Below are 7566 nucleotides of genomic sequence, written 5' to 3'. Positions count from 1 at the left end.
GTAATTTTATCCCTAAGCCTATCTTTTGCATTGAGAAGAAATCAAAGTTTAATCAGACCGGAGAAGACTGTCCGGAATGAACCAACCTGGGGGGGGGGGGATGGGGGGAGTCTGGCAGGCGCAGAACCACACCCTCACTCAGTCATCTCTTCCAGGGCTGTCCTAACCTCTCTGCTCACACACTGGGCACAGACTGAGATGGACGGGGCTTGCCCAGAGCCCGGCCCCGGGGCCACACCGCTGGCCTTCTGATATGGGCTGGCACCTGCTCCGCCCCACAGCTCAGCACTCCCCCCCCTACGGCTACGCCTTTAGTGTCCCACACAGGCCCTGGGATTCATTCCGATCTGATGAAGCAGGAGGGCTTTATCATCCTTGAACTCAAGGGACTTGACGTGAAGTCTGTGGTACTTGCTGTGTGGCATCAGTCTGGTCACTGGCAATGTTAACTGGGTATCGCTTTGTTCTAAGACTGAGTTTCCATTCTCAACATATGGTCCTGTTCTTATTATGGCCCCCTGCGTTTTTCCTTTTTCCTTCCAGAAACACCTTCCCTTCACCCCCATCCATGCCATGCCTCCGGGATCCAGGCCCTCCCACCAGGCCCCTTCTTCTTCTTCTCATTCTCCTCCTCTTCCTCCTCCTCCTCCTCCTCCTCCTCCTCCTTCTCCTCCTCCTCCTTCTCCTCCTCCTCCTCCTTCTTCTTCTTCTTAAGATTTATTTATTTATTTGAGGGAACACACAAGTGGGGGTAGGGGCAGAGGGAGAAGCAGACTCCCTGCTGAGTATGGAGCCTGACGTGGGGATCAATCTTACAACCCCAAGATCATGACCTGAGCTCAAACCAAGAGCTGGATGCCCAACCAGCTGAGCCCCCCAGGGGCCACCTCCCAGCCCCCTTCTGGGGAAGAGCTGGGTTGGCTGGCATTTTCTGGGGGGCTTCAATGTTCCCCCCGCTGGTGCTGACACTTTGACATGTTACCCATTTCTGTCCCACAGCACTTGTACAAGGCTGACCCAGTCAGTGCCCAGTACAGAGATGAAGAACAGTGAAGATATTGAAGCTTGGAGGCAAAAGATCATTTCCCAAGATCACCCAACCAGGAAGCTGAGGAGCAGAGGTTTGAAGCGTGGTCAGCCTGGCTTAAAGGCTTTGTGTTCTGATCTTTCCTCCCTGGGGACTCCCAGGGACTGAAGCACAGCTCCAAATGCATCTGAACCTGGCCCCATACCTGCCAGCCACCCTCCCCGAGCCCAATGACTCCTCAGTGCTGCTCAGTCTGGATCTGCCATAGCTTAGTCCTGTCCTCTTGTTTAGGGTCCCTCGCTGTGATGACTTGACCCCAAAGAGCCAACCAGGCTTTGGGAAATAAACAAACAAACAAACTCTGGAGCCCATTGGGCTTCAAATGGACTTGTCCACTTCATAGCTTGCTGTGTGACCTTGAGCAAGTTTCTCAGCTTCTCTGAACCTCACTTTCCTATAATAAAGTGTAATGACAAAGCCCTACCTTAGAGGTGGTTGTACAGATACAAACCAGACTACCCTTTAAAATCCGGAATTGAAAAGCTATTTCTCTGCCCATGCATCTGGACTCGTTGTTTAAAACTTTGTTTAAAACCTAGGTGGCTCAGTCAGTTAAGCATCTGCCTTCGGCTCAGGTCATGGTCCCAGGATCCTGGGATCGAGTCCCGCATCAGGCTCCCTGCTCAGTGGGGAGCCTGCTTCTCCCTCTCCCCCTGCTCTTCTGCCCCCCACCCCCTACTCCACCTCCCACTCGTGGGTGCATATGCGCATGCACTCTCTCTCTCAAGTAAATAAATAAAATCTTTAAAAAAAAAAATAAAGCTGAGTGTAAAAAAACAAAACAAAACTGAGATGACACTTGCAATTCAGGACACCGCACCACACACAGAATGGGGTGTAACAGTGCACTCCGGCACTTGTTAAGAGTGTAGCCGGTAGGCAGCAAGGGCAGAGGAAAATCATGGGTTCTGTGCACACATCCAGTAGCAGGGCCTCTCTTCAGGAGGGGCCTCAGCGACCACGGCTGACAGTTTTCTTCAGGCTCCATCAATGTTTTCCGTTGTTTAAAGATACACATTAATTTAAAGTCTCCTCCCATTCTCTCTGTAAATTACAGCATTCAGATGAAGTGGCAGCTGCTGTAATTAAGACAAAGTTAATTGCCTATCTCCTTAATTGCAATGATGGGATTTTGACAGTTTGGTAAATAAGAATTGTTTGGTTTCCTCTGGCAGCTTCAGCCTTGGCTTCCCTCACAAATGCTGAGTCACCCAACTCAGGGACAAAGGGCTGCCTTTGGAGGAGACAGGAGGTGGAGGAAGCCAGTTCACCTGCAGTTCCGGTCGCCTGAGGCAGAAAGATAGGAAACCACAAAAGCAGGAGGCGAGGGTCCCGGCCGCACAGGAGGAACCACACCCAGGGTGGAGAGTTACTGAGAGCCAACCCAGCTTCTGACCCCAAGTCTTCCCCCACCCCTCCCCGTCCCCACCGTGCATGAAGGATGCTCCATAGTGGCAGAGAAGAACGCTGGGTCAAAGCAAGAACTCTGGGGCCATGTAGCCTGGGGCTCAGGGCCTCCCTGTACCTTCTCTGCGTGTGTAACTGTGGACATGTTCTCGAATGCTTCCTGGTCTCATTTGCATGGATTTTGCAGTAGCCACTTGATAGCATTTCGAGAATTAAGAAAAATCATCTTGTTAAGTGCCTTAGCAACACATCAGGCTCGTGGTGAGCGGTCAACAAATGGACGTCGCACAGCAAGCATGACTCTGACTCTAAAACCTATGTCGCCAAATGTGTTTGCTTTTTTTCTTTTCCATAAATTGAATCCTGACCAGAGTCTACCTTCCAGGTTCCCATCTCTGGCATTTCTCTCGGGTCTTGAGACCTTCCAACAACACTGATTCAAAGGAGTCAGAGTCCAAGTGATTAGCATCGGAAAAAGTGGATCTAATTTTCAAAGCCTCTAGGAGGCAAGGGTGTGCCATGTTCTACGGCGCTGCAGAGACACAGAAAAGGGAGAAAACAGGTTTCCACAATAAAACTGTACAAATGCTCGTATCCTACCCTGGTCATTAGTAGCCCTCAAAACGTGACTGTTAGCTCTGATCGCACTGTGACAACCATGTTATTTGTCAGTCCTTGCTTCCCAGAGACCACACTAGGAAGGGCCATAGTGACAATGACATCTGGCTCTTGGGGCCACTGGCTTTGTACTCAAATTCCTGTCCTTCTGGAAGCATAGAGCAAAGGAAGCATTGGTATATGAGATGTAACACTGTTTCAACGAATGAATGAGTGGAGGGAAGTGAATGGGTGGAAGAACTCCATTTAAAAATAAGAGTGCCTTTAAGGAAAGTGGATCTTGTCCTGCTCAGCACATATATGGATTCGGCTCTGCAGAGGTGGGCTTAAGATCGGAGCTCTCGGTGCTTTCATCTAAACAAAGTCCAGAGGAAGGCAGTCAAGGGTGTTTTGGTAGCTTCCCAATCCTGAGGAAGCCAGCCTTCTTCAAGCTTGCTCTTTCATCCTCCTAAATGCATGGCTTCCATTGCATGGTCCCAACGCTGCTCCAAGCCCAGCATCTTACCTGCATTCTGAGGTCAGGAGAAGGCCATGCCTCTTTCTTCAAAGCTATGTGCCAGAGACAGTGCAGAACACTTCCAGTGGCATTTCTTAGGGCAGAGTTAGCCACAGAGCCCCATGCAGATGTGGCAGATGCTGACCTGGCCACCCAGCCTGCTGACGCTGGTGCAGCTCTCCCTGGGCACCATGATCCTTGCTCAAGCAGGGGCCGCTGAAGGCCATGGTCCCTAGGCAGGTACCTCACATCGGCAGCTGCCAGCCAGCTCAATGCTTACCTACCCAGCCAACCAGGATGTCACCAGCCAATCGGCCACCTCAGACACTGATTTTCTAAGATGAGACAGAAGCAGTTCTTGGGCTTTGGGCTTTAAAAGACCTGTTGCACTTCTCCTCTCCGAACCTAATCCCCCATAGCCTAGACTCTATGCTAATAAGGATCCTTGTTCCAGTGGACAACTTTTCTGCTCAGTGCTCATCAGTAGTCTGTTCGTCCTTATACATACATATTTTCTTGAACAGCTGAAGGGGAGGCTGAAAAATATGGTCTTTGGTGGAGTCAATCCTGACTTTGGCTAAAAATTGAGGATTCTCTTACTTAAGAGGAGGGATAGCCTGGATACTGGGGGACAAATCGTAGCCTTTATCATTCCCCACAACTGAAGAAGCTGGAGTTTAAAGTAAACAATGACGTAAATACATAACCAAGCCCCTACGTTCCTCCAGCCCCAAATTTGCTAACATCTTGAGAGGGTTTTACACTTCTTTGCATTATGTTATTGTGGGCTTGGGTCAATCTTATCTAAATCTTAAGTGGCCAGATGACCAAGTGACATTTGTGTCTAACTGAAGGATGCCATGGGCATATGCACCTGTCACAGGAGCCCAAGACAGCAAGGAAGCATTTGCTTCTTTAACTCCTCCTCGTGCAGTCCAGTAAAAAGAGCACTAGTCTTGGGGTCATGGGTTCCAAGCTGAATTAGGAACCAGAGCTCAGCCATCTAGTGAGTGAGTGATTTTTTGTACAGGTGCCAGGACAGAAATAATAGTTATAGCGACTAATGCCTGATGAGATGTTACCACATGCCAGGCACCGTGCTATGTGTTTTATATGGATTGGAGTGGCTACCTGATCCTATTTCCCCAGTGGCTACATCTTGCTATGTGATCCCAACCCCTGATGGACAGGCTGGGTCATTGTCATATCAGTTCCAATGCCCCAGGGCACCAGGAAGCCCTGTGTCTGGGGTCCCAAAACCTGCCCTGGTGCCTGCCTCCTGAGGTTTGGCAATTCTCATCATTCCTCCACTCTAACAGCCTTCCAAGAAATTAATTTTTTCATCAAGTTAATAGTAATCGTTTGTAGAACTTAAAAGCAAAAGAATTTTATCCAACTTGGTCAGGTTTTTTTTTTTTTTAATCACTTTATAACGTATGATTGACATACACCTTGGTTAGGTCTTTCAAAGCATATAGTATGCCACAGTCTCTCCTATGTGGTACTCTTGCCAAAAATATCTACTTAGCATCTAATCATGAGGAAATAAGGGAAAAAATGAGATTAATACATAGACTGTGAGACATGTTATATGTCAGCTAGTGTGGACTCATAAAGCAAGTCATTATCATGGAATGCCAACCAGTCACTGTTAGGGATTAGAAGGGGCCAATGTAATTACCAGACTTAATGTGTGAGCTTTGATTGGCTCTTGGATCAAAAAAAAAAAAAGATCAGCTTCAAAAAATATTCTGGGGTCAATTTGGACTTTGTATGAATGGTATTATAGCATTAGTTAACATTGGTGTTACTTCTCTTCAGTGGGACAATATCCTGGAGTTAATGACAAATATTCTGATTCTTTGGAGATGTGCTAAAATGTTTAGGGTTAGGTGTGATAATGTCTACTTTCTGATGATTCAGATAAAAATATATAGATAACATGGCAGTATATGGAAACCCGCAAAATGAGGTGAAAGGTACATGAATGTCTGTTGCATTATTCCTTCAACTTTTCTGTAAGTTTGAAAATTTTCTAAATAAAATGGGGAAAGTGTCCAATGTGCAAGTGTCTTACAGGACAGATTTATGTCAATGAGGCAGAGTGACATGCCTACTCTACCTAGTTCTTGAGGCCAGTACTGACCTATATCATTATAATTAAGCTTTGCTAACTATCAAAGGGCTGCCACAGGCATTATCTCTTATAATCCTAATGGGAATGAGCCTCACGTGGTAGGTTTTATTGTCCTAGTTTATAGCCAGGGTGCAGAGTAGACTGGCAGAGCCCCAGTCCTGGCCTGCGTCTGACCACAAGCCGCCTTGGTTTTCCTCACTCCCTGAGGGCCAGCGCAGGAAGGAGCACCTGGTAGGTCCTGTTGAAACATTATGGAGCATTTGGCTGACAAAGAGAAATTTTTTTTAATTTTGTTATTTTTAAAAATTGAAGTATAGTTGCTATACAATTTTACAACAGTTTCCAGTGTACAACGTAGTGATGGGAAGATTCCATACATGACCCTATACTCACCACAATAAGTGTAGTCACCATCTGTCACTATACAACGTTATTATGATATTATTGACTATATTCTCTATGTTGTACTTTTCATCTCTGTGACTCATTCATTTTATAACTGGAAGTTTATACCCCTTAATCCTTTTCTACCTTTGAAAATTGTTAGAGGCATATTGTGTTAGAGAGTCTGAAATTTTTGGATCAAAAATTTTTTTTAATTTGCATATATTTGGAGTGCCTGGGTGGCTCAGTCAGTTAAATGTCTGCCTTCAGCTCAGGTCATGATCTCAGACCTTCAGACCAGAGAGGCAGAGGAAGCCAGCAAAGGGACCACAGGAATGGCGGGGAAACCTGCCAGGTAGGGGCTGGCTCTGTGTTCAAAAGTGGGGAGGAAAGAGAATGTTTCAGGAAAGTAGGTGAGGAATACTCAGCACAGTTGCTCTGTCCTAGAATATAGTGTGGTCACTCGAAGTCAGGATTTCTCTTGTACCAACCCTCACGGGAGTCTAAGTATACCGTGGCACCGAGATCAAATATTAACATATTAACAGTAGTGTCCCCAGGTTGAAGGATTTCAGATTATTCTAATGTTCCTAGCCATATTTTTCTATGTCATCTGAATTATGAGAAATGTATTATTTTAAGAGAATATTTAGATATTTTGTGCAGTTGAGGAAGGTGTCGGAGCTCTCTGATGTCACCAGGGGAGAAACTTGAGATTATGTGGAGAGAGGATGACCCCCAAACGGTGAGCTAACAATGATCCTGGGAAAGTTAATGAATATGCTTCTAAATTTGAAGATAAGATTTGGGTATTATAAGAAATGTGATGATTGCCTCCCTGGATAGTGATCAGGATAACCTTGAAAATTTGGCCTTTTAAGACAGCCAAATGACAATATGACATGGTGGAATGATAGATTAATAGCATTATGACTAAATTTTACAGGATGATCCCAGTAATATTCTTCTAAACAGAAGCAGTAGTTTGATATTTACAAAACCTGGGGCAGGTGGGGAATTGAGACATTTTTTAAAGCTAAAGAGAATAAAGGACTATATATTAGAGGTCACTGAGCTTGGCATGAGGTTGAAGAAATTTATATCAATGAGCATCGTCATGCACAAGCAGTCCTTATTTTTAGAGGAACTTAAAATGACTTATAATCCATACAACTTCTTAGACTGTGTAGATTACTCATCATATATTTTAGTTAAATATAAATTTACTCAATTTATACTTTTATATTTTATATATATGGTATAAAGCTACCTAACTCTTTTTTATTATTCTTATGTTAATCCCCATACATTACATCATTAGTTTTAGATGTAGTGTTCCATGATTCATTGTTTGTGCATAACACCCACTGCTCCATGCAGAATGTGCCCTCCTCAATAACCATTACCAGGCTAACCCATCCTCCCACCTCCCGCCCC

The sequence above is a fragment of the Leptonychotes weddellii genome, chromosome 6 (genome assembly GCF_054177405.1).
Source record: "Leptonychotes weddellii isolate Sample4059 chromosome 6, ASM5417740v2, whole genome shotgun sequence".
Taxonomy (NCBI): Eukaryota; Metazoa; Chordata; class Mammalia; order Carnivora; family Phocidae; genus Leptonychotes; species Leptonychotes weddellii.
This window is presented reverse-complemented; position numbering follows the sequence as displayed.